Source organism: Bombina bombina, chromosome 1, assembly GCF_027579735.1.
Source record: "Bombina bombina isolate aBomBom1 chromosome 1, aBomBom1.pri, whole genome shotgun sequence".
In the NCBI taxonomy this organism is placed as follows: domain Eukaryota; kingdom Metazoa; phylum Chordata; class Amphibia; order Anura; family Bombinatoridae; genus Bombina; species Bombina bombina.
Genome location: NC_069499.1, coordinates 1045110829 through 1045136730, shown reverse-complemented (window position 1 = coordinate 1045136730; position 25902 = coordinate 1045110829).

The following is a 25902-nucleotide window of genomic DNA, read 5'->3' as shown; positions in this document are numbered from 1 at the left end:
AGGATTTTTTAATGTGCATTTTAGTTTTCTTTAATTGGTAGTTTGTTTAATTTTAGTTTAATAGTTATATTAGTTTAATTGTTAGTTTTAACTTAGTTTTTTTAATTTGACAGGTAAGTTGTAATTTAATTTAAGATAGGGAAATTGTAATTTTAAATTAAAGTTAGGGGAGCGTTAGGTTCAGGGACGTGGAGGCTTTCGGTTTAGGGGTTAATAGTTTAATTTAGTATATTTTGTTGTGGGGGCTTGCGGTTTAGGAGTTAATAGGTTTATTATAGTGGCAGCGGTGTCGGGGAGCGGCAGAATAGGGGTTAATAGATTAAAATATAGTGTGGGCAATGTTGAAGTGTGGGGGAATAGGGGTTAATAAATGTTATTAGTAGCGGCGATGTTGGGAGCGGCAGATTAGGGGTTAATAACTTTAATCTAGTGTTTGCGATGTGGGAGGGCCTCGGTTTAGGGGTTAATAGGTAGTTTCTGGGTGTTTAGTGTACTTTGTGATAGTTTAGTTATGAGTTTTATGTAACAGTTTTGTATCGTAAGACTCAAAACTACTGCTCTCAGATTGCGAAGCGGATCTTGTTGGTATAGGCTGAAACGCAAGCTTTTTTACGTGTGCGGGACGGATATTGCGTTACAGGCTAAAAGGCTTGCGATACAGCTATACCGACAAGACTTATGGCTGCGTTAAAAAACGAACGCAAAACTTGTAATCTAGGTGAATGTTAGTAAAAGAAAAGGAAATTTATGCTTACCTGATAAATTTATTTCTTTTACGATATGACGAGTCCACGGATTTCATCCTTACTTATGGGATTACGCCTCCTGTTTAGCAGGAAGTGGCAAAGAGCACAACAGCAGAGCTGTATATATAGCTCCTCCCTTCCCTCCCACTCCAGTCATTCGACCAAAGTTAGGAAGAGAAAGGAAAAGCCAAAGGTGCAGAGGTGACTGAAGTTTAACAAAAATACCTGTCTTAGAAATGACAGGGTGGGCCGTGGACTCGTCATATCGTAAAATAAATAAATTTATCAGGTAAGCATAAATTTCCTTTTCTTTTACAAGATATGACGAGCCCACCGATTTCATCCTTACTTATGGGATACAATACCAAAGCTATAGGACACGGATGAAAGGGAGGGACAAGGCAGGGACCTAAATGGAAGGCACCACTGCTTGAAGAACCTTTCTCCCAAAAATAGCCTCAAAAGAAGCAAAAGTATCAAATTTGTAAAATTTGGAAAAAGTGTGAATAGATGACCAAATCTGTTCAACAGAAGCATCGTTTTTAAATGCCCATGAGGAAGCCACAGCCCTAGTAGAATGAGCCGTAATTCTTTCAGGAGGCTGCTGTCCAGCAGTCTCATATGCCAGACGGATGATACTCTTCAGCCAAAAAGAAAGAGAGGTAGCCGTAGCTTTCTGGCCCCTACGCTTTCCAGAAAAAACAATGAATAATGAAGATGATTGACGGAATTCCTTAGTCGCCTGCAAGTAAAACTTCAGGGCACGGACCACGTCCAAATTATGTAACAGATGCTCCTTCTTAGAAGAAGGATTAGGACACAAGGAAGGAACAACAATTTCCTGATTAATATTCTTATTAGAAACAACCTTAGGAAGGAAACAAGGTTTGGTACGTAAAACCACCTTATCAGAATGGAAAATAAGATAAGGCGAGTAACATTGTAACGCAGAAAGCTCGGAAACTCTACGAGCAGAAGAAATAGCAACCAAAAATAAAACCTTCCAAGATAACAACTTAATATCTATGGAATGCATGTGTTCAAACGGAACCCCTTGAAGAACATTAAGAACTAAATTCAAACTCCAGGGTGGAGCAATTGGTCTAAACACAGGCTTGATTCTGGTCAAAGCCTGACAAAAAGACTGAACGTCTGGAACATCTGCCAAACGCTTGTGTAGTAAAATCGACAAAGCAGAAATTTGTCCTGTTAAGGAACTTGCTGATAACCCCTTCTCCAATCCTTCTTGGAGAAAAGATAAAATCCTGGGAATCCTAACTCTACTCCATGAGTAGCCCTTGGATTCGCACCAACAAAGATATTTACGCCATATCTTATGGTAGATCTTTCTAGTGACAGGCTTACGTGCCTGAATCAAAGTATCAATGACCGAATCAGAGAACCCCCGCTTAGATAAAATCAAGCGTTCAATCTCCAAGCAGTCAGCTGCAGAGAAACTAGATTCGGATGTTGGAAGGGTCCCTGAATGAGAAGGTCCTGCCTCAATGGAAGCTTCCACAGCGGCAGAGAGGACATGTCCACCAGATCAGCATACCAAGTCCTGCGATGCCATGCGGGCACGACTAGAATTACTGAAGCCCTCTCCTGTTTGATCTGTGCAATCACCGGGGAAGGAGAGCAAACGGTGGAAACACATAAGCTAGGTTGAATGACCAAGGCACTGCCAAGGCATCTATCAGTTCGGCCTGAGGATGCCTTGACCTGGATCCGTATCTTGGGAGCTTGGCATTCTGATGAGACGCCATCAGATCCAATTCCGGTCTGCCCCATCTGAGAATCAGAGTGGCAAAGACCTCCGGATAGAGTTCCCACTCCCCCGGATGAAACGTCTGTCCACTCCTGGGATGTAGATTGCTGACAGATAACAAGAGTGAGCCTCCGCCCACCACATTATCTTGGATACTTCTGTCATCGCTAAGGAACTCCTTGTTCCTCCCTGATGATTGATGTAAGCCACAGTCGTGATGTTGTCCGACTGAAAGCGGATGAATTTGGCCGAAGCCACCTGAGGCCACGCCTGAAGCGCATTGAATATTGTATCACTTTGCTTAGATATGTTATATATCAAACTATATCGAATTTGTCAGACAAAATAACTTTCTAGTAATTCAGGCCCTTGCACCTCGCCACAGCTCTGCTGCGGCACCTACCGGCCCCAGAACACACTGTCTTTTATTGAGAAGCTCCTAAGTCTCTCTGTTTGACAATATAACTTAGGCCCCACCAGAGCCCAGGACCTTGCGCTGAGTGCGCAAATTAAGCCCCGCCCACCATGGGCATAACTCTAGCCTGACTGAGACCCGCATGGGTAGCAAAAAGAACAAACATGTCATCTCAAATAAAATAATAAGCCATATGCCCCTCTTACATACACTGCAATTATCAAGTGTAACTTCATTAAAAAACACTGCACTCCCTCAGGCCAGTGATAATAAACGATAATGACAGCCCTTAAGCAAACCGCAGCTCTGAGCGTCTAGCCCACACTGAATATACCTTAAAGATATATTAGACATATTTAGCCAACAATATAAAGGGATTCCAGATACACCATTCCCTTGCATATAGTGCATACTGATTACCCCTCCTCAGATAGGGAATAATCTCAGCCTGTTCTGATGCATCAAGTCTCCCCAGAAATAAAAGACTGAACATACCCCAATGCTGCTTGTAGCATGACACTGTTCTCCACACTGAAGATTTTTCTTCAAACTACCTTCAGCTGCTCTGTGGGAACCAGCATGGATCTTAGATAACGTTTCCTAAGATCATCAACATCAGGGCAGAAAAATAAAATGTCTCCACTCCTCTTGGGAAGTTCTAGACTGACGATTTCTCCCTGAGAAAAATAGTACTCACTGGCACCATTTAAAAATAAAAAACTTCTTGATTGAAGAATCTAAACTAACACCTCACTTTACCTCTTCCTATCACTAACACAGGCAAAGAGAATGACTGGGGTGGGAGGGAAGGGAGGAGCTATATATACAGCCCTGCTGTGGTGCTCTTTGCCACTTCCTGCTAAACAGGAGGCATACTCCCATAAGTAAGGATGACATCCGTAGACTCGTCATATCTTGTAAAATAAAATGAATTCCGCCTGTAACATACTTTCTTTTTCTTTTTGATTTTTTTTTAACTTTTATAATATAATCTTTGCTGTCTATCTATATTAAGTCAAAATTAGAAATTCAGGATTTAGACAGAGCATACATTTTTAAACAACTTTAAAATTTACTTCTATTATTTAATTTTTGTCCTCTTGTTATCCTTTTCTAAAAGGTTTATCAAGGAAACCTCAGGAGCTGCAAAGAACCTAGGTTCTAGCTGCTGATTGGTGCCTGCATATATATACTGATTGTCATTGGCTCACCCATGTGTTCAGCTAGAAACCAGTACTGTATTGCTGCTCCTTCAACAAATGATACCAAGAGAATTAAGCAAATTTGATAATAGAAGTAGAAGTTGTTTAAGATTGTATGTTCCACCTAAATCATGAAAGAACATTTTTGGGTTTCATGTCCCTTTAATTACAATATTTTGCTTTATAAAACGATATACAATTTTTTTACTGCAAAATCAATTCGGCTAGATCACGAGTTCTACGTTAGCCTTAAAAAGCAGCGTTGAGAGGTCCCAACGCTGCTTTTTAACGCCCGCTGGTATTACGAGTCCTGCAGGTACAGGTGTACTGCCCACTTTTCTTCCGAGACTCGAGGCTACCGCAAATCCCCTTACGTCAATTGCGTATCCTATATTTTTAATGGGATTTGCCTAACGCTGGTATTACAAGTCTTGGAAGAAGTGAGCAGTAGACCCTCTCCTGTCAAGACTCCTACCGCATTTAAAAGTCAGTAGTTAAGAGTTTTATGGGCTAACACCAGAACATAAAGCTCTTAACTAAAGTGCTAAAAAGTACACTAACACTCATAAACTACCTATTAACCCCTAAACTGAGGCCCCCTCATCGCAAACACTAAAATATTTTTTTTTAACCCCTAATCTGACGACCGGACATCGCCACAACTTTAATAAATGTATTAACCCCTAAACCGCCACACTGCCGCCTCGCAAAAACTAGTTAAATTTTATTAACCCCTGCCATCCCTAACATTGCCGACACCTACCTACATTTATTAACCCCTAATCTGCCGCACCCAACATCGCCGCTACTATATTAAATGTATTAACCCCTAAACCTAAATCTAACCCTAACCTTAACCCCCCCTAACTTAAATATAATTTAAATAAATATAAATAAAATTACTATCATTAACTACATTATTCCTATTTAAAACTAAATACTTACCTATAAAATAAACCCTAATATAGCTACAATATAACTAATAGTTACATTATAGCTATTTTAGGATTTATTTTTATTTTACAGGCAACTTTGTATTTATTTTAACTAGGTACAATAGTTATTAAATGGTTATTAACTATTTAATAACTACCTAGCTAAAATAAATACAAATTGACCTGTAAAATAAACCCTAACCTAAGTTACAATTACACCTAACACTATTCTATAATTAAATTAATTACCTAAACTACCTACAATTAATTACAATTAAATTAAATAAACTAAATTACGAAAAAAAAACACGCTAAATTACAGAATTTTTTTTTACAAATTTTAAAACTAATTACACCTAATCTAATCCCCTAATAAAATAAAAAAGCCCCCCAAAATAAAAAAATGTCCCTACCCTATACTAAATTACAAATAGCCCTTAAAAGGGCCTTTTGCGGGGCATTGCCCCAAAGTAATCAGCTCTTTTACCTGTAAAAAAAAATACAATACCCCCCCAACATTACAACCCACCACCCACACACAGCCGTCTTCACCCATCCGGGCACAAGTGGTCCTCCATACAGCATAAGTCTTCATCCGATTGAGGCAGAAGAGGTCCTCCAGATGGCAGAAGTCTTCATCCAGACGGCATCTTCTATCTTCATCCTTCCGGAGCGGAGCGGGTCCATCTTCAATCCAGCCGACGCGGAGCATCCTCTTCAAATGAAGTCCTAACAAAGAATGAAGGTTCCTTTAAATGACATCATACAAGATGGCGTCCCTTGAATTCAGATTGGCTGATAGAATCCTATCAGCCAATCAGAATTAAGGTAGGAAAAATCCTATTGGCTGATGCTATCAGCCAATCGGATTGAAGTTCAATCCGATTGGCTGATCCAATCAGCCAATAGCATTGATCTTGCATTCTATTGGCATATTGGAACAGCCAATAGAATGCAAGGTCAATCCTATTGGCTGATAAGCCAATAGGATTTTTCCTACCTTAATTCCGATTGGCTGATAGGATTCATCAGCCAATCGTAATTCACAGGATGCCATCTTGGATTCACGGGATGCCATCTTGGATGACGTCATTTAAAGGAACCTTCATTCTTTGTTAGGACTTCATTTGAAGAGGATGCTCCGCATCGGCTGGATTGAAGATGGACCCGCTCCGCTCCAGAAGGATGAAGATAGAAGATGCCGCCTGGATGAATACTTTTGCCGTCTGGAGGACCTCTTCTGCCCCGATCGGATGAAGACTTCTGCCGTATGGAGGACCACTTGTGCCCGGCTGGGTGAAGACGGCTCAAGGTAGGGTGATCTTCAGGGGGTTAGTGTTAGGTTTTTTTTTTTTTTTTGTTTTTTTTTAAATGAGCTTTATTGAAGTGTTTAAAAAAAAAATGTATACAATCACAAACTCTACCGACACATATCGGCAAACAGGTACATAAACAAAAAAGATAGCTTAACAGTTGTGATACAATAGATATAGATACACTTCAAGGTATGGCATACATGGAGAACCAACCCATCCATCACGGCGGGAGAGTCCAAGTACTAAAACAAATCATTTTCAACAGTAATGCCTAATTGTTTAAAGTGTGGAAAAGAAGAAGTGCAATATGTAAGGGAAGGGGGATTTGGTTGTTCAAAGAAAAGAAAATGTTAGTGAGTGTCCTAAAACAAGGACTTTCAGAAAAAGGAAAAGAGACAGCAGGACCAAAGAAGGTGACAGAGAAGAGAAGGGGAGAGGGGGGGAGAGAAAAAAAAAAAAAAAAAAACACAACACGGGAGATGGGGGGGACATTGTTACCTGGGTAGGCTATGTGATATTGCCCTTTAGATAAGGGCTAAATCACACCATTCCAAAGTGCTAGTATAGCTTCATATCTATCTAATATATGATTTTTTAAGAAATAATAACATTCCATAAGGAGGGTCTCATTCACTTGCGCGTACCATTCTCTTAGTGTAGGGGGGCTTTGGGATTTCCATTTTTTAGGGATCAATTTTTTTGCACTTGTAAGCATAATTAGTAGTAGCGCTTGGTGTGTCTGGCTTTGTGTTTTTGGCAGAGCCAAAAAGAGTAAAAATTCAGGGGAGTTTGGCAGTGTAAGATTCAGGGTTTCGAATATTTTATTTCTGACCCCCTCCCAAAAGGATATAAGGCATGGGCAGGACCACCATATGTGGAGGAGGGAGCCACGTTCGCCGCACCCCCTCCAACACATGGGGCTAGCAGTAGGATATATTTTGTGCAATCTGGAAGGAGTTAAATACCACCTGCTCATGTACTTAATATGTGTTTCTTGGATGTTTGCGGACACCGAGGACCTCTTAACCAGCCTGAATGCTTTTAACCAGGACTCTAAGTCTGGCTCCAGCCCCAACTCCTCCTTCCATCTCATGACATAAGACGGAAGTACATCAGTCCCTTGTTGGACGACCAGTTTGTATAGGAGGGAAATTAAGTGCCGCGGCATGTTCTCCGCCACACATAGAGTTTCAAACGGAGTCAATGGTCTCCCAAGGTCCTGTTTTCGTTTGTGCCCAGTAATAAAGTGTATTAACTGATTGTAGTGTAGCCAAGAAATGAACAGTAAGGGCTGCGACTCCTGCAGAGCTGCTTGGGAAATTACCTTTCCGTTCACAATCACACCAAACACAGAACCCACTCTCATGGGGTAAGTTTTGATTTTTCCAAATCCTAGCTTGTGATGAGGTAGTTCGGGGTGTTCAAAAATTGGCATTAAAGGGGAAATTTTTGTGGATATGTGTGTAGATGTCGCCAAAATAGTATCCCAGTTTTTTAGTGTTTCTGCTGTTAAATGGTATTGGGAGACCCTATTGGGGCGGCTGGAGGGAGGTAACCAGGCTAGAGAGCCCATATTGTGTAGTTGAAAAATCTGTCTATCTAATCCTATCCATGCTTTGCAATCTTTATTTTGTGCCCATTCCACTATTCTTTGTAGGCCTATCGCTCTCCTATATGATAAGAGATCCGGCAATCCCAGACCCCCTCTGTCCCTTGGGAGATACATCGTGCGCCTAGGTATTCTGGGTTTTGTATTAGCCCAAATGTATTGTTCAATTAACGCTTGTAGTTGAGCCATATACCCTCTAGGAAGTGCTATGGGCATGGTTTGGAAAAGATATAGAATTCGGGGCAAAACATTCATCTTAATCACCCCTATTCTACCCAACCAAGAAATATGTTTATTTTTCCAAGAGGATAGGTCTGCTGCAATGTCCCTTTTCAGTGTGGCATAATTATATTTAAAGAGATCAGCGGGGTCAGATGTTATATGTATCCCAAGATATTTCAATTTCTTATTTGCCAGAGTAAGTTTGTATGTTTGTTGCAGTTCTTGCACGATTTGTGGACTTGTGGTGACATTTAGTAATCCTGATTTTCCTAAATTGAGAGAGAAGTTTGAGGCTTTTCCAAAAGCTCTAAGCTCGGTCAGAAGTTCAGGGATGGATACAGCAGCATTAGTCAGAGCATATAAGACATCATCTGCATATAATGCCTGTTTGTACTCCTCGGAGCCTAGTCGCACTCCCGCAATAAGCTGATTGGTGCGAACCTTTTGAGCCAAAACCTCTATTAATAAGGCGAATAATATCGGTGACAGTGGGCATCCCTGCCTAGTTCCATTGCTAATGTCAAAGGGCTTTGACAATGTACCGTTAATTCTAATTTTAGCATTGGGGTTTGAATATAGGGCGAAAACTGAGTTCAAAAACGTTTGACCAAATCCCATTTTCTCCAAGACCCGACGCAGAAAAAGCCAATCAACTCTATCAAAGGCCTTCTCTGCGTCGGTAGAAAAGAGGACCAGAGGGAGACCCGACACCCTGGCATGGTTGATCAGCTGTGTCACCTTAATCGTATTATCCCTGGCCTCTCGGCCAGGAACAAAGCCCACCTGGTCATTACAAACTAGGTCCGGGAGGTATTTATTTATTCTAGTCGCTAATATCTTAGCAAGCAGCTTCATATCTGAATTAATTAGGGAGATAGGCCTATAATGGCCAGGAGAGTCTGCTGTCTTCCCCGGTTTCGGTATAACTGTAATATGGGCTTCCAGGAGGACCCGAGATAATTTAGGATCATCTCGGAGACTGTTAAACAAATCTAAGAGTGGACCCGCCAGCACTTCCTTATATTTTTTATAATATGCAGAAGTAAACCCATCTGGGCCTGGGCTTTTGCCATTAGGGCACTGTTTAATAGCCTCAAACAGTTCTTCAGTGGTTATTGGGGAGTCCAGAGACTCCGACGCCTCTTTAGTTAGACTAGGGAGATCAAGTCTCTTGATAGGTTACATCGTCCAGCTAGGGAAAATGGAGATGTTTTATCACGTATGTTATATAGGGCGTGGTAGTACCTGTGGAATTCTGCTGCAATTTGGGCACTACTGTGCAGAGCATGACCGTCTTTAGATTTGAGGGAATGGATGTGTGATCTTAGTTGCCTTTTATTTAGGGTTCTAGCAAGTATTTTGCCCGGTTTATTTCCACCCTCATAATGGTGTTGTCTCAAATGTAGCGCCATTTTTTATGTGATTCTGTTAGTAGCTTATGGAACTCAGCTTTGGTTTCTTGTAACTGTGTTTTAATGTCGGAGCGTGTGGGGTCTGCCTTGTGCGATTTTTCTAAGGATCCCAATTTGGACTGCAAATCCCTAAATTTTGTTCTGTACTGCCTGTTGAGAAGTGCCTTGTGTTTGATACAAGCCCCTCTGACTACACTCTTATGTGCTTCCCACACTAAGGCTGAGGAGACTGTGGGATTTTTATGAAGTTCAAAGTATTCCCTCATAATTTTGTCAATATCTTGAGAGATCAAAGGGTTGTCTAGAATTGTCTCATCTAATTTCCAAATTTGATGTGTAATAGGAATATCGGGCCAAAGGATGGAACATGTAACCGGGGCGTGGTCAGACCAGGTTATGTGACCTATTTCACTTCTATGTGTGATCGTAAGACCGCACGAGTCTGTATAAATATAGTCAATCCTAGAGTAGCTATTGTGGGGAATTGAGTAAAAGGAGTAGTCCCTAGTGGTAGGGTGCAGAGTGCGCCATATGTCGTGTAGAGTAATTTGTTTAAGTATGTCATTCACCCGAGAGATCGTGGACAAGGGTGTACATGTGGTTCCGCGGGAGGTGTCCACTAGGGGGTCGGCAACCAAATTAAAGTCACCGGCGAGATACGTAATTCCTCTAGAATGTTCTAGTAATAAATCTGAGATCTTAGATATGAATATCTCTTGGCCATGACTAGGTGAGTAAATTGAGACTAAAGTAATGTAGTGTCCAAACAGTGTGTCCACCATCAGTATGTAACGACCCTCTGGGTCCCTTTCAATATGTGTCATAATGAATGGTATCGACCTATGGAATAGGATACCCACCCCTCCCTTCTTACCCTGCCCTGAAGCAAAATAAGCCGTAGGGAACTGAGAGTTATGCCATTTGGGTTCTCTACTTTTTCTGTAGTGCGTTTCCTGTACTAAGATTATATGGCTTTGAGATTTGTTCAGTTCCCTGAACGCAATGGAGCGTTTACCCGGGTCATTCAACCCTTTAGCGTTAATAGATGTAAGGTTAATAGAATGATCCCCGAATCTACTAGTTTTGGGCTGCATGACGAAATCAGGGGTGAGAGGGAGAAAAAAAAAAAAAAAAAAAAAAAAAAAAAGGGAGAAGGGGGGGGGGGTGATTACTAAATGTAAAGGAGGGGAAGGAAAAGGAAAGAGGAGATTTAGCAAGAGAGAGAAGAGAAGAGAATACAAGAAATGTACGAGCTATGAAAAAGAAGAGAAGAGATGACAAAAAATAGCTCAAATCTAAACTGGCTGAGCGCTAGATATATATCTTGTATCTCTATACATACCAGGAAAATAACCAACAATTAGTGTAAAGATGAGGAAAGGGGAAAAGCCCCTTAACTGACGTATGTGATAAAAATAAGAAATTATCTATATATTGTTAACACATAGAACCTTTTCAACTTGCTAACCTTATTGCACCAGCTGAGGCACTACTTACTCATTAGAGAAAGGTGTCGTTTAAATTGTAAGTTAACCTGCACACTGCAATTTATCCATCAAAAACATAAGCAAACATAGTCATGCATTGATTGCTGAAAACAGAAAACAACATTACTATTATCCCAAAAGAGGTAACATATCAAAAGAAGGATAGGGTAAATTTTAGCATCAAAGAAACAGTTTAGGGATTCTAGGCTCAGTAGGTAATGGTGTCATTTGAATTGTAAGTTCATCTGTAAACTGTAATTTAACCGTTAAAAATATAGACAAACATAAACAATGCTACATTTGCCTATAGCTACCCAGAGTAGACCATTCGTTGGGCAGCACCTAAAAGTGTGTCCCTAATCTATATAACAATAATGCTTTCCTGCGGATCCTAGCATCATCTTTTGTGCCATTATTTGCCTCATAGGGCCAATATTTAGGATAAGTGGTGTTGAAACATTTAAGATGTCTCAGCAACCGTCTATAACATGTAAAAAAACTGTAACTTTGCTTAAACCATTACTTTTTTTTTTAGAAGGTAACAAATAACATCATCCGGAGAGGGAGTGTCAGAATATAAAAAAAGGCACTCCAAACTTGAGCAACAAAAAAGCAACTGGAAGGCCTGTATAAAGTTCTGAGTTCAGCCTTCCCACCCATCTAGTAATCTACCAATATTAGTGCAGTCCTGATGTAAGCCTTTTCAGCTATCTAACCATATGAGTCATTAATTATCTGAAGGCAGTCTATGGGTGTAGACAATGTCTAGTTAAAGTCCCAGAGCATTTAACAAGACCTTACGTGAATCAAAAGTGAGTGCTGGATGTCCATCTATACTTTACCACAGGCTCTACTCCGTGGATCGGTTACTTGAAAAAGAAGCAGGGTGTTCCATTCTTCTCTGCTGCGTAGCCTCTATGGTAGGAGCCATTATTGACAGATTGTCAAAAAAAATTGTAGGATCCATGCCTGGCCTGAAAACAACCGTTCTGTTATTATGATTGGCAATAATGGACACAGGGAATCCCCATCTGTAAGGAATTGCGTTCTTTCTCAGAGTAGATGTTATAGCACTCAAGTCCCTACGTTTTTGCAGAGTCAGAGGAGATAAATCCGTGAATACTTGTACTTCTTCTCCTGCATGCATGATAGGATGTTTTTTCCTCGCCCCTTGCAGGATTTCTTCCTTATCTTTGAAGCTAAGGAACCGAACAATAATGTCTCTGGGGGGGGGGCCTTGCTTGGCGGTTTAGGTCTAAGTGCCCTATGGGCCCTTTCAATAGGAATTTCAGGAGCTGAAGGTGAATCCTTAATGATCCTAAATAAAGCCTGCAGATATCCTTCAATGTTTTGTGGGGCTATGGTTTCTGACACTCCACGGAAACGCAGATTATTCCTGCGTCCCCTGTTATCCAGGTCTTCCAGCCTGTCATTGAGAAATTGAAGATTGTCAGAGTGGTTCTGAATATCCGCTGATTGCTGTTTCAGAGATGAGGCATTATCGCTTGCAGCTTTTTCAGCTGTGGAAACTCTTGCTTCTAAAGCTGCAAAGTCTTTTCTCAAATCTCCAAAGAGGTTCCGCATTTCGCTCATTACCCCTTTTATATCCTCTTTAGAGGAGAGATGGAATATGTCCTCTTTTGTAACAAATTGGGAATTATGGTTACCGCTGGATGGAGCTGCCATGTCTGGGTCCTCTTGCTGTCCTGCCATGTTTTCCACTGAAATTTCTCTATTTGGGCCTATTGGCTTAAGGTAGTGGCTCATGGGCTTAGTAACTTTTGATTTTTCTGTTTTACTGGCTCTTTTATTAGGCATGCCCAGAGGAGGGAAAAGAAAAAAAAAAGACTGTAGCAATGATGTGGAGAGATGACAGTTAATTCCTTATCATACGTTCTTCCCTCTGAGTAAAGATAAGCTAAAAAGAGTTTTCAGCAAAGGCCTCTTAGAATAGAATGCCAATAACACAGGGACCAACTGATATGCCTGACCTACACACACTAGATAGTGGGGTAATGATTCTAGCAAAATTTAAAAATGGCAAGCTGAGAGTGTGTTTAAAAGTTTGATGTTATCAAGCCACCTCAAGCCCTTTATCTTTCAGAGCTGGGTCAGGAGAGTCTCCCTTCACTTGTGTTTTAAATTATAATGAGGCTTAATAATGGGATATGTGCTGCTTCGGGCAGGACTACCTGGCAAGCCACTTATAACCTAGAGCTTTACACTTTGCCGTTGTTAGGCCAGAGGCGCATATCAGTGTGCGCTACCAGATTAGATTATCCAGGACTGGCCAGCCGTTACCGAGCTCCGTAGGCACCCTTTTCAGTCGCTCACCTTGTCTCCTTTGTGCATTCGGCAACAGCCCCAAAGTCCGGTCTGGGCATGTACAGTATGCGGTATCCAGTGAGCCGGATATGCCTCCAGGCCGTAGTGATTAGGTTGCGGATCGCACCCGAAGTGTTCCGGTAAGTACTTCTGCCCTGCTCTCCTGATTGTTCACCGCTCCGCTTCTTCCCCTGATGTCTCGGAATATGCCGGTGCAGAGGTAAGGTATACCTACAGGCAGCGATGTCAGAGCTTCAGGTCTCCCCCGGAGTGTTCCGGTGGGTATTTCTGTACTGCTCTCTTGGGATGTTGTTCACCGCTCGGCTCCCTTTCTTGAGACTGCTAGAGGTGCCGGTGCAGGGAAAAAATTATGTAGAATTGCGGTAAAAGGGTCTGACATGTAAGAAGTAGAAGGCAAGTGTAAGCCACGTGGGTTTGAAGGCCTTGATTCTATCAGCACCCTATACAGCCAAAAATGTCGGTTCTCTCCAACGCTTCATGTGTCAGGTGGTGCGATAAGCTTCTCCAGCTAAGTGCATAGGTAAAGCATCTGTATTAACGTGTATCTGTGTCAATATAAGCTATTTTGTCAGTTTAGGTGGCAGGAGCCCTCCTAATGTGCGACCATCTTCCAGCGTGGTCAGGCTCCGCCCCCCAGTGTTAGGTTTTTTTAATGGGAGATTGGGTGGGTTTTAGAGTAGGGGTGTGTGGGTGGTGGGTTGTAATTTTGGGGGGGTATTGTATTTTTTTTACAGGTAAAAGAGCTGATTACTTTGGGGCAATGCCCCGCAAAAGGCCCTTTTAAGGGCTATTTGTAATTTAGTATAGGGGAGGGAATTTTTTTTATATTGGGGGGCTTTTTTTATTTTATTAGGGGGATTAGATTAGGTGTAATTAGTTTTAAAATTTGTAAAAAAAAATTCTGTAATTTAGTGGGTTTTTTTTTTTTTAAATTTAGTTTATTTAATTTAATTGGAATTAATTTTAGGTAGTTTAGGTAATTAATTTAATTATAGAGTAGTGTTAGGTGTAATTGTAACTTAGGTTAGGGTTTATTTTACAGGTCAATTTGTATTTATTTTAGCTAGGTAGTTATTAAATAGTTAATAACTATTTATTAACTATTGTACCTAGTTAAAATAAATGCAAAGTTGCCTGTAAAATAAAAATAAATCCTAAAATAGCTATAATGTAACTATTAGTTATATTGTAGCTATATTAGGGTTTATTTTATAGGTAAGTATTTAGTTTTAAATAGGAATAATTTAGTTAATAATAGTAATTTTCTTTAGATTTATTTAAATAAGATTTAAGTTAGGGGGGGTTAGGGTTAGACTTAGGTTTAGGGGTTAATAAATTTAGTATAGTGGCGGCGACGTTGGGGGCAGCAGATTAGGGGTTAATAATTGTAGGTAGGTGGCGGCTACATTGGGGACGGCAGATTAGGGGTTAATAAATATAATGTAGGTGTCGGCGATGTTAGGGGCGACAGATTAGGGGTTTGATAAGTATAATGTAGGTGGCGGAGGTGTCCGGAGCGGCAGATTAGGGGTTAATAAGTGTAAGATTAGGGGTGTTTAGACTCAGGGTTCATGTTAGGGTGTTAGGTGTAGACATATTTTTTATTTTCCCATAGGAAACAATGGGGCTGCGTTAGAAGCTGAACGCTGCTTTTTTGCAGGTGTTAGGTTTTTTTTCAGCCGGCTCAGCCCCATTGTTTCCTATGGGGAAATTGTGCACGAGCACATTTAGCCATCTAACCGCTGACTTAAGCAACGCTGGTATCGAGGTGAGATGTGGAGCTAAATTTTGCTCAACGCTCACCTTTCTGCGGCTAACGCAGCCATTCAGAAAACTCGTAATACCAGCGTTGTTTTAAGTGAGCGGTGAAAAAAAAAGGCTTGTTAGCACCGCACGGCTCTACAGACAAAACTCGTAATCTAGCCGATTTCTTTTAAATACATTATGAAGGACAGATAAAACTAAAATGTTGTTTGCTGCTGCATGATCCAAATATGAGAAAATATGTCTTTCTAAGAAAAAATATAATACACTGATGCAACCTTCTGACATTACTCAGTTGCATGAAGGATACATTTAAAGCTATTCGCCATTGTTCTATGCTGGTGGGTGTCTATCAAGTCAGTAGTTGTTTTTTGTGCATGATAAGAACTCGTAAAGCTACAGAGAAACCATGAACAGATATCATTTGCAACATATTTTTGTGCTAAATAGATTGTTTGAAAGTTTTCATATTTTGTATTCTCTGTACTGTGTGCTGGATTCCCTGTGACTTCACTACTTTCCTAATTAGATTAAATTATGTGGTGCTGCCCTTTCACTGCTTCACATATCTCCTTGGCAATGTATCATCACCCATTATGTTTGACTGCTGATTTGTAATCTCAAGATTTGAGTTTTAAATAATTTACAGCCTATCAAGTGCTGCTTGCACTACAAGCATCCAGATTTACTTCTTGCCAGATGGCACTTTTTCCAAACAACATTGGATTTCTGCTTTGTCCAATGTTCACATCCCACTCACATCATTCTCTCATTGGTAAATTTTGGGCACTATGCCTCAGAGGCTGATAGAAACAGGTCTAGGCTCTTGGTTCACAGCCGTGTAAGAGGAATCCCAACATCCATCATCCATTTCCATCTGGTGGTGGCCTTTGCCTTGTGAAATCAATGAAAAAGAGGAGTATATAAATGTGTAACTCATAATACATATATATAATTCATTAAAAAATGGTCTTAGGTTATACGTATGAAGTCACAAAACTCCTAGTTTCAATTTCAGTGGGACCTATCTACCAAGCTCCAAAAGGAGCTTGAGGGCCGTGTTTCTGGCGAGTCTTCAGACTCGCCAGAAACACCAGTTATGAAGCAGCGGTCTAAAGACCGCTGCTCCATAACCCTTTCCGCCTGCTCTTATGAGGCGGACAGGAATCGCCGGAAATCAACCCGATCGAGTACGATCGGGTTGAATGACACCCCCTGCTGGCGGCCCTTTCGCCGCGAGTCTGCAGGGGGCAGCGTTGCACCAGCAGCTCTTGTGAGCTGCTGGTGCAATGTTAAATGCGGAGAGCGTATTGCTCTCCGCATTCAGCAAGGTCTTGCGGACCTGATCCGACAGTGCGGATCAGGTCCGCAAGACCTTTAATAAATATGCCCCAGTATATCCTATGTATGTATTTATTTATTTGTTTGTTTATTTCTGTTGCTATATTAGACTCAGATACCGCTTTATATTTTTATTTTACCCACAATCCCTTGTCCATTCTCTGAACTACCACAAATCTAAGCACATCTAATGTTCACTAGTAGACCAAGATGCCCTAAAATGTGCAAAATATGAGTTGAGTTAATTTCTTCATTACTCTTAAACACAATCTGTCACTTTCTGACTTGCAGAGAATTACTTTCTTTACAAATTTCAAAGGAAAGAAAAATACCACAAAAAAGTTCTTTCTTGGAGTGATTTGTGTAAGACATCTGGTATGAGTCGTGCATTTATTTTTGAAGACAAAGCAACCTTTATGCCTCCTGGAAAGGGTTCAATCAAAGCTTTTAAATGGATTCAATATTTGGAATATTCCTAGATTGAAATGCAGGTTATCAGATATTCATTTAACCTATAGAGCAAATTGGTTCAGTGGTCAAAGGAATTTGAACTGAAAATCTTGTGAAAACCATTGCATGTTACATTTTAGTAGGTCAGATAGGAGATTATATTTTTTTTAAAAGAATGTTTTTTTCTCTCAGAATTTGAACTTGGACTGTATGAGTTTTGTGAGTCAGATTTTATGCCTTTTGAGCACCATAGATTTTTTTTTCCATTTCATTAAGTTTAGAATTATATTTGCTACCATTTTATTGTCTGGAAAAAAATGTATTTAGAAAAGAGATATCTATAGAAATGCTTTTCCCTGTAGATAATCTAAATGGCAAAATGTTTGTGGACACCCCTACTTATTATTGAGTTCTGGCATTTCAGCAACCCCCATATAGCCATGAATCTCCAAAGACAAATATTGGTGGTTCAATGGGTCATACTGAAAAGCTCAGTGACTTTAAACATGGCACTGTCATAGAATGCCACCTTTGCCACAAGTCAGTTTGTGGAATACTAGATCTGCCCTGGTCAACTATAAAAGTGTTAGTATTATAAAGTAGAAGTGTCTAGGAACAACAACAGTCCCAGACACAAAGTGGTAGACTATGCAAACTCACTGATCATGGCTACCAAGTACTGAACAGTGTGGCTCATAAAAATCACCTAACATTTGTTACATCACTCCAAACTGTATCTGGAAGAAACATTACCTCAAGAACTGTGCATTGGAAGCTTAATGAAATGGTTTTCCATAGAGTATCAGCTGTACGCAAGCCTCATATCAACACATGTAGTGCCAGTCATTGATTGGAGTGACGTAAAGCACACACCACTGGACTCTGGAGTAATGGAAATGTGTTCTTTGGAGTGATGATGATCATGGTTTGCTATCTGGAAATCTGTTGGAAGAGAATGGAATGCACAGTGCTTACTGTAAAGTTTGATTGGAGGAGGGATAATAGTTGGGTTGTTTTTAAGGGTTTGAGCAAAGACATAGTTCAAGTAAAGGGTCATCTTAATGCTAAAGGATACAAAGACATTTTAGACAATTGAAAAGGCCCTTTCCTGTGTGCAACAGGACTGTGCCACTGTGCACAAAGTAAGGTACATGAAGACATAGTTTGACAGTTTTGGTGAGGAGGAGCTCGAATGGCCTGCACAGAGCCCTGATGTTAACCCCATTTAACACCTTTGGGATGAATTGAAACTAAAATTCTGTTCACAAGTTATATGTGTTTTTGTGATAGCAGCACTTCCTCATTCACACTTGGGCAGTGATGTGTGTTAATTTACAGTATATACAATAGAAAACTGAACATTTGAGTTGAAATAAACTACATCAAATAAATTACTTTATTGCTCTGTGATATAACTCTGTTAAATATTGTATATAGTGAAATTCACAAATACATGCAATTATATACAAATGAAAACTGATTTTGTAAAAAAAAACTATCAAAAAAATGGTATTGAAAAAATCTGCGCTTCCTAAATATATGCTTTTATCAACATCAGTACTGCAATATTTAGAAGCAATGATATATGTAGCTATTGTATGACATGGTAGTCATGTCTATATTTTATTGTAAAAATTAGATTACTGTGTTCAATTATAGGTGATTTTTTGTTCCAGGGCAATAAAATATTGTCTGTGTTGTAAAAATGTGTGAATCCATACTGATTTGTTCTGAATGTGTATTCTGATGCTTTTTCTTCTATCACTATATATATATAATATTACTTGCAAACACAGCTAATGTTATCCTAGCAAACACTTGTATATACTGTTTTTTAGACATAGAGGTATATTTAACATAGTGCGAGCGGACATGATACAATGTAGCTTATCATAGACCGCTGCACATCGATAAATGCCGACAGCATACGCTGTCGGCATTTATTATTGCACCAGCAGTTATTGTGAACTGCTTGTGCAATGCCGCCCCTTGCAGATTCACTGTCAATCAGCCGCTAGAAGGGGGTGTCAATCAACCTGATCGTATTCGATCGGGTTGATTTCTGTCTGCGGCCTCAGAGCAGGCGGACAAGTTATGGAGCAGCGGTCTTTAGACCGTTGCTTCATAACATCTGTTTTCGGCGAGCCTGAAGGCTTGCGCAGAAACAGGGTCATCAAGCTCCATACGGAGCTTGATAAATCTGTCCAATAGTATGACATTGACAATGCTATAGTTTTCCAAAAGAAATTCAGATGGTTCTATGAAAATGTTAAACAAAATCACTAGATCTATTTAATATTTATGAAAAATGTGAAATAATATACTTAATTTATTATGGATTAAACTCTGTACCTCCATAGAAGTCTATTATGTGAGGGATTTAGTGCACCAGCAATATCTGACATGTAGATGCTAGCACACCCTAGACTATCACTCAAGCATAAAAACTACTTGTAATATGAATAGAATTTTAACTTTTGTATCCCTTTAATGAAGGTAACTGTCACTATTGATGATTGCGGCTGGATGTCAAAGGATTTTCTATCCAATTTTTTTTTGTTTAATTTTTTATTGAAAAGTTTTAAACAATCAAACAGAAGGCTATTAGAAGTAGTGATGTTCGCCAGAGAACAGTTCCCGACGATCTTAGCTTGTTTGTGTTCGCCGTGGCGGGCGAACATATGCAATGTTCGATCCGCCCCCTATTCGTCATCATTGAGGAAACTTTGACCCTGTATCTCACAGCCTGCAGACACATTTGAGCCAATCAGCAGCAGACACTCCCTCCCAGACCCTCCCAGCTCCTGGGCAGCAGCCATTTTAGATTCATTACGATCTTGCTTTCTTAGTGAGAGGAGGTTTAGTGTTGCTGCTGCTGATTTAATAGGGAAATAGATAGCTAGGCTAGTGTATTTAGTGTCCACTACAGTCCTGAAGGACTCATCTGATCTCTGCTGTAAGGACAGCACCCCAAAAAAGCCCTTTTTAGGGCTAGAACTTCAGTCATTTTTTTTTTTTTTGTTAATTTTATTTGCATTTGCCTGGCTGTCAGCCTGTGTGTGAGGCTCACAGCATATACTGTGATTAATTCTTCTGTGCCACCACTGATATCTGCTTAACATTAGTGTAAATTTAAAAAAAAAAAAAACTTTTACATTTTTCTAGTGTAATCTAATTTAATTTTCCATCAGGCCTGTGTGTCAGGCCCACATCATATACTGTGATTAATAGCTCTGTTTTCCACCACTTATATCTGGTGTAACATTAGTGTAAATTATTTAAAAAAAAACTTTTACATCAGTCTGCTATTGTTATTTAATTTTAGTTGCCAGGCTAGCGTGCCACTATTGTCAGCCTGTGTAAGGGCCTAAGGGAACATTAGTGTAAATTTAAAAAAAAAAAAACTTTTACATCAGTCTGCTATTGTTATTTAATTTTAGTTGCCAGGCCAGTGTGCCACTAGTGCCAGCCTGTGTAAGGGCCTAAGGGAACATTAGTGTAAAAAAAAAAAAAAAAAACCTTTTACATCAGTCTGCTATTGTTATTTAATTTTAGTTGCCAGGCCAGAGTGCCACTATTGCCAGCCTGTGTAAGGGCCTAAGGGAACATTAGTGTAAATTAAAAAAAACAAAAAACTTTTACATCAGTCTGCTATTGTTATTTAATTTTAGTTGCCAGGCCAGCGTGCCACTAGTGCCAGCCTGTGTAAGGGCCTAAGGAAACATTAGTGTAAATTTAAAAAAAAAAACCTTTTACATCAGTCTGCTATTGTTATTTAATTTTAGTTGCCAGGCCAGAGTGCCACTATTGCCAGCCTGTGTAAGGGCCTAAGGGAACATTAGTGTAAATTAAAAAAAACAAAAAACTTTTACATCAGTCTGCTATTGTTATTTAATTTTAGTTGCCAGGCCAGCGTGCCACTAGTGCCAGCCTGTGTAAGGGCCTAAGGGAACATTAGTGTAAATTTAAAAAAAACAACCTTTTACATCAGTCTGCTATTGTTATTTAATTTTAGTTGCCAGGCCAGCATGCCACTAGTGCCAGCCTGTGTAAGGGCCTAAGGAAACATTAGTGTAAATTAAAAAAAAAAAAAAACATTTACATCATTTTGCTAGTGTAATCTAATTTCATTTTCCATCAGGCCTGTGTGTCAGGCACACAGCATATACTGTGATTAATTGCTCTGTTTTCCACCACTTATATCTGGTGTAACATTAGTGTAAATAATTTTTAAAAAAAACTTTTACATCAGTCTGCTTTTGTTAATTAATTTTAGTTGCCCCTTGCCAGGCCAGCGTGCCACTAGTGCCAGCCTGTGTAAGGGCCTAAGGGAACATTAGTGTAAATTAAAAAAAAAAAAAAACATTTACATCATTTTGCTAGTGTAATCTAATTTCATTTTCCATCAGGCCTGTGTGTCAGGCACACAGCATATACTGTGCCTAATTGCTCTGTTTTCCACCACTTATATCTGGTGTAACATTAGTGTAATTTTTTTTTTAAAAAAAACTTTTACATCTGTCTGCTTTTGTTATTTAATTTTAGTTGCCAGACCAGCATGCCACTAGTGCCAGCCTGTGTGTCAGGCTCCCAGCATATACTGTGCCTACTTCCATCCTCAGTGCCACCACTCCTATCTGGTGTAACATTAGTTTAAATTTTGTAAAAAAAAAAAACTTTTACATCAGTCTGCTAGTGTTATTTAATTGCAGTTGCCAGGCCAGAGTGCCACTATTGCCAGCCTGTGTGTCAGGCTCCCAGCATATACTGTGCCTACTTCCATCCTCAGTGCCACCACTCCTATCTGGTGTAACATTAGTTTAAATTTTGCACAAAAAAAACTATTACATCAGTCTGCTAGTGTTATTTAATTTTAGTTGCCAGGCCAGCCTGCCACTAGTGCCAGCCTGTGTGTCAGGCTCCCAGCATGTACTGTGCCTACTTCCATCCTCAGTGTCACTACTCGTATCTGGTGTAACATTAGTGTAACTTTTAAAAAAAAAACTTTTACATCAGTCTGCTAGTGTTATTTAATTGCAGTTGCCTGTCTGCCAGCGTGTGTGCCAGGCCTACTTTCCAACTAGTGCCACGAATCATATTTGTTATAACAGTAGTGTAAATATTTTAAATAAAAACTTTTTTGACTGTGAAACATCAGTCAGCTAGTGCAATCTAATTGCAGTTGCCTGCCTGCCAGCGTGTTTGCCATGCCCACTTGCCAACTAGTGCCACCACTCATATTTGTTATAACAGTAGTGTAAATATTTAATAAAAATACTTTTTTGACTGTGAAACATCAGTCTGCTATTGTAATCTAATTGAAGTTGCCTGCCTGCCAGTGTGTGTGCCAGGCCTACTTTCCAACTAGTGCCACCACTCATATTTGTTATAACAGTAGTGTAAATATTTTATTAAAAAAAAAACTTTTTTGATTGTGAAACATCAGTCTGCTAGTGTAATCTAATTGAAGTTGCCTGCCAGCGTGTGTGCCAGGCCCACTTGCCAACTAGTGCCACCAATCAGATTTGTTGTAACAGTAGTTTAAATATTTAAATAAAAAAAAATTTGGACTGTGAAACATCAGTCTGCTATTGTAATCTTATTGTATTTGCCTGTCAGCGTGTGTGCCAGGCCCACTTGCCAAGTTAGTGGCACCACTCATATTTGTTGTAACAGTAGTGTAAATATTTAAAAAATAAAAAATTTTGACTGTGAAACATCAGTCTGCTTTTTTGTGTTAGGCTCACAGCGTATACTGTGCCCACTTGCCCAGTGCCACCACTCATATCTTGTTTAATAGTAGTGTAAGTGTACCTTTAAAAAAAAAAACTTTTTTCACTGTGAAACATTAGTCTGCTTTTTTGTGTTCGGCTCACAGCGTATACTGTGCCCACTTGCCCAGTGCCACCACTTATATCTTGTTTAATATTAGTGTAAGTGTACATTTAAAAAAAAAACTTTTTGGATTGTGAAACATCAGTCTGCTTTTTTGTGTCAGGCTCACAGCGTATACTATGCCCACTTCCCAGTGGCAACACTCATATTTTTTTTAATAGTAGTGTAAGTGTATATTTTAAAAAAAATGACAGGCAGAGGCAGGCCACCCCGCAGGTGCCGTTGTGGTCATGGTGCTGTCATTCCCTTAGACCCTACAACTATGCACAGTGTTCAGAGGCAACGTGCCATGAACGCGAAAAGTTCTGAGGAGGACCTAGTTGAATGGCTAACACAGGACACCCAATCTTCTACAGCTTCCGCTCCTAACCTTGATGCACCATCCACCTCCAGCTTAGCTGCGAGCACCTCTCAAGTGACCAGTGCCACTCGCCCGCCTGCCGCCACCACCAACACTAGCACCACAGCCGCTTCACTTGATCTGTCAGAGGAGTTATTGACACATCAGTTGGAAGAAATGAGTGATGCGCAACCATCATTGACAGAGGATGTAGATAACAGTGATATGTCTCAGTCAGGCAGCATTACAGACATGGACGTACAGTGTGATGATGATGGTGATGTTGTACCCGCTGATGCTTCCTTTGTTGATTTGTCAGATACAAGTGAAGCGGTTGATGATGATGCGTCCGTGGATGTCACGTGGGTGCCCGCTAGAAGAGAAGAAGAAGAGGGGGAAAGTTCAGATGGGGAGACAGAGAGGAGGAGGAGACGAGTTGGAAGCAGGGGGAGGTCGTTGCAAGGAGCTAGTGGCACAGTCAGACAGCATGCATCGGCACCCGGGGTCAGCCAGACAGCACGCCAATCAACGCATGCTGTTGCCACCACCAGAATGCCGTCATCTCAGAGCTCAGCAGTGTGGCATTTTTTTTGTGTGTCTGCCTCTGACAACAGCGATGCCATTTGCAACCTGTGCCAAAAGAAACTGAGTCATGGGAAGTCTAACACCCACCTAGGTACAACTGCTTTGCGAAGGCACATGGTCTCACATCACAAACGCCGATGGGATGAACACATGAGTAGAAGCAGCACACAAACTCAAAGCCACCATCCTCCTCCTGGTCCAGCATCTTCAGCCACGTCAACCACTGCTGTCCTCCTTGCCCCCTCTCAACCATCCGAAACTCAGTCTCTCTTACGTAGCAGTTCCTGGTCATCTGCCCACAGTCAGGTGTCTGTCAAGGACATGTTTGAGTGTAAGAAGCCAATTTCCCAAAGTCACCCCCTTGCCCGGCGTTTGACAGCTGGCTTGTCTGAACTCTTAGCCCACCAGCTTTTACCATACAAGCTGGTGGAGTCTGAGGCGTTCAAAAAATTTGTATCTATTGGGACACCGCAGTGGAAGGTACCCGGCCGAAATTTCTTTTCACAAAAGGCAATCCCCAACCTGTACTCGATTGTGCGAAAGGAAGTAATGGCATGTCTGGCACACAGCGTTGGGGCAAGGGTCCATCTGACCACTGATAGCTGGTCTGCAAAGCATGGTCAGGGCAGGTATATCACCTACACTGTGCATTGGGTAAACCTGCTGACGGCTGACAAGCATGGAATGCGTGGCTCTGCAGAGGAGTTGGTGACACCGCCACGACTTGCAGGCAGGCCTGCTGCTACCTCCTCTACTCCTCCTACTCCATCCTCTTCCATAACCTCTTCCTCGGCTGAGTCCTCTTCTGCTGCTGCGTCTTGCTCCACATCAATGATACCCCCCCAGCTCCCCAGGTACTATTCAACATCCCGGATACAGCAGTGTCACTTCGTCTTGGGGTTGACTTGCCTGAAAGCCGAAAGTCACACCGCACCAGCACTCCTGACTGCCCTGAATGCACAGGTGGATCAGTGGCTGACTCCGCACCAACTGGAGATTGGCAAAGTTGTTTCTGACAATGGAAGTAATTTGGTGGCAGCATTAAAATTGGGCAAGTTGACACATGTGCCGTGCATGGCGCATGTGTGTAATCTGATTGTACAATGCTTTGTGCATAAGTACCCAGGCTTACAGGACATCCTGAAGCAGGCCAGGAAGGTGTGTGGCCATTTCAGGCGTTCCTACATGGCCATGGCGAACTTGTCCGATATCCAGCGGCGAAACAACCTGCCAGTGAGGCGCTTGATTTGTGACAGCCCGACACAGTGGAATTCAACACTCCTAATGTTCGACCGCCTGCTCCAACAAGAAAAAGCTGTTAACGAGTATTTGTATGACCGGGGTGCTAGGACAGCCTCTGGGGAGCTGGGGATTTTTTTGCCACGTTACTGGACGCTCATGCTCAATGCCTGTAGGCTTATGCATCCTTTTGAGGAGGTGACAAACCTAGTCAGTCGCACCGAAGGCACCATAAGCGACATCATACCATTTGTTTTCTTCCTGGAGCATGCCCTGCGAAGAGTGCTGGATCCGGCCATAGATGAGCGTGAAGAGGAATAGTTGTGGTCTCCATCACCACCAGAAACAGCCTTATCAGTATCGCTTGCTGGACCAGCGGCAACGCAGGAAGAGGATTGTGAGGAAGAGGAGTCAGAGGATGAATGTGGCTTTGAGGAGGAGGAGGAAGACCAAGCACAACAGGCATCCCAGGGTGCTCGTTGTTGTCACCTATCTGGTACCCGTGGTGTTGTACGTGGCTGGGGGGAAGAAGATAACTTCAGTGAGATCAGTGAGGATTAGGAAAGGGACATGATTAGCTCGGCATCCAACCTTGTGCAAATGGGGTCTTTGATGCTGTCGTGCTTGTTGAGGGACCCTCGTATAAAAAAGCTGAAGGAGAATGACCTGTACTGGGTGTCCACGCTACTATACCCCCGGTATAAGCATAAAGTTACTGAAATGTTACCGAATTCACGCAAGTCGGAAAGGATGGAGCAGTTCCAAAATAAATTAAAAAGTATGCTTTACACAGCGTATAAGGGTGATGTCACAGCACAACGGGAATCTAA